Raw genomic sequence first — 2,828 nt, 5'->3', positions numbered from 1 at the left:
GCCTGGGAGTAGACCAGAACAACACTGCTACGTCACAAACGCACAAGCCTACTGGTCTAAGGGATTTGTTAACGTTAACATGTATGGTCACGTTAAACTTAACGAAAAGTATAGACGGAACGTTATCATACCAGTACCACAACTGAGACTCTGCCTTGGCTTAAGCCACCCAGCACCGGGCTGATAGCTCGCGTCCTATCATGAGGAAAGAACATTCCACGTGACCCTCTCATTCACTAATGGCCAATCAGGATGTGACAAAGAGCTCGGGTGACACCCAGAATTGACGTCACCTGGAAGTTTGTTAGCATGGGCATAATTCTCCCAGTAAGAGGAGGCCACGTCTCACACTCATTGGGCAAGGTCCCTACGATCCGTTAGTAACAGGTATAAAAGGATCTCATCCGTCTCAAGGAAGGGATCCATCTTCTTCCTCACTAAAGATACTCTAAATTCTCTCTAAGAAAGCTAACTTGATCGTCGGAGTGACGTCCTAGGAGAACACCCGGCCGTCCTTTAACGATTTTTCTGTGGTGTGTTTTCAGGAAAGCTTCGAGGTCGGATCCAACAACCAGTGTCTCACCCCCTGATGAACATGTAACAACAGGGACTATTCTATATATATATATATATATATATATATATTGTTATCATTTAAATTTAAAAATATTATGTTAAGTGTATAAGATTGTTGATGGACCTATATTCATTTACCATTTGATTTGTATAATCTTATCTTTTAATTATATGTGTTTGTCACTTCTTGAAATTTGGATTTGTATCATTATGATATGAAACTAAGACTTCGAAACATAGATTTAGAAGCATAAATCTACATTGAACGACTAGCAGTAATCTTCCCCGAGGAATGCATCAAAATGTATAAAAATTGTGAGGTCAGTATATGATTTAAAGCAAGCTTTGGAACAATGGTAATAGAAGCTTGAATATTTCATTCAACATCAATGGATGTGATGAAGTATATCCATATAAATGACACTTTAAAGTGGTATCCTATTTTGTGACATAGTTGGATCCTTGAGATAGGATGCCTTAGGAATTTTACATGTAAATGGTTAAAGAAAGAAATTGCATAAAAAAGAATGATATTTACAAGGAGACTCGTGTATGGTGTATTTATAATTACATTTTGGCCATTGTTATTGTGAATTCAAAAATACATGTAGTGTGTATGCTTATCGTAGTATGTTGACACAATTATATAGATATTCAATAGTAGAAACTATAGTGTGATAATAACCATATTGATAATCATCAACATTTTTGGAAAATATAGGAGAATAAGTTTAAAAGTTTACCCAAGGCTGAATAATGAACTAAATGGTTTTTTAAGTTCTTGGGAGATGTCCAATGATGAGCCAATATCTCTTATATATGTACATGATGATGTAAATAATGGTAAATCTATAAGTATTTATCAAAGACAAAACACCATTCAACGACTCTCGGATGAATAATCTTTAATGACTATATCAGGTCAAAATAAGATTATAGATCTGCTAATGAAATGCATAAAGTGGGGTTTCTTCAAAGGAAAGTATATGGGCACATTCCTAAGGGCTCTTACAGAACCACGCAAGTGTCCTTGACCACAATGGGCACATTAAGGAGAACCTAACTCGGCCATGGAAAATCATGTGAGACATGTATCGATTATTTACACAAACAAAAGAACAGTTCAAGGACATCGATTCTATTGGTCCGCTAAATATATGTATCACGGGAAAGTTTAAAGGGTAACACCTAATTATCATATGCATGATTCAACTGTTGGATTTTATCTATGTAGCTTGAAAATATTTAATCAATTTTCATTCATGTCGGGAATTGTTGGAATATTTGTCTTAACCAATTTCCAAAAAATGGGCTATTCCCATTTTTAAACATGAAATTCAAACCCCAAAACATAATTAAAATGTATAAATGATAATATGTTTGTGTTCTCCTCCAAGATAACTTTGTTTTGGTGTATCACATGTCCAAAATGAGGTAATTGGATAAACTATAAAGTTATTAGATTTTGAGTGTCTAATACACCATTAAATACATTAATACACAATTAAAAGGTTGTGAGTGACTGACATGTCATTTATAACTGAATTAATTTCGACTTTTATTGTGTGTTTAATATCGAATTAGTTATTTAGTTATGACTGTCACAAGAACTCTATATAAATATAGCGTTCTTGTAAACAAAATAGACACGAGTTATGAAAGTGTTCTCTCTTCTACTTTGCTTCTACCACTTTATTTTTTTGTTGCTTAAACGCAAAATCCATGCCATTATAGATTCAGGTGGTCTCGAAGAACAACTTCAAGTTGTTGTTCTATCTAGGGAAGCAAAAAGCCGATAACGGACAAATTTGTTTTAATGACACGTTTTAAACACCGTCTCATCGTTTGTTATTTTGTTGTTTGTTTTCATACATTACTGCAATTCCCTACACAATTCAACCATAACTTTGTAAAAATGAGATTATTATAGTTTTGGAACTATCTCCTACAATAGTGAATCAAATCTTCTTATTTGCTAAAAGATAAAAAAGAACATAAAGAAAACTACTGAATATCGAAAACAAATACGTTTCTTTCATCTCTAATATTTTCAAATAAAAGAAATTAACAAAAAAAAATGAAATTAATGACATCATATATTTTCTATATTTTCATAATTGCCCCTCGATGTTCCAGATAACAACTCCGCAACCCTCTAACTTTTAGCTTCTTTGATTTCTAGTCCTTCGGATTCAAAACAGTTGCTATGTGTTAACCATCTTTCGTTTTATATTTTAGATCCCCACGGTAAC

Source organism: Lactuca virosa, chromosome 8 (genome assembly GCF_052849685.1).
Source record: "Lactuca virosa cultivar CGN04683 chromosome 8, Lactuca_virosa_CGN04683_v6, whole genome shotgun sequence".
NCBI classification, from domain to species: domain Eukaryota; kingdom Viridiplantae; phylum Streptophyta; class Magnoliopsida; order Asterales; family Asteraceae; genus Lactuca; species Lactuca virosa.
Note: the sequence above shows the minus strand (reverse complement) of the source record.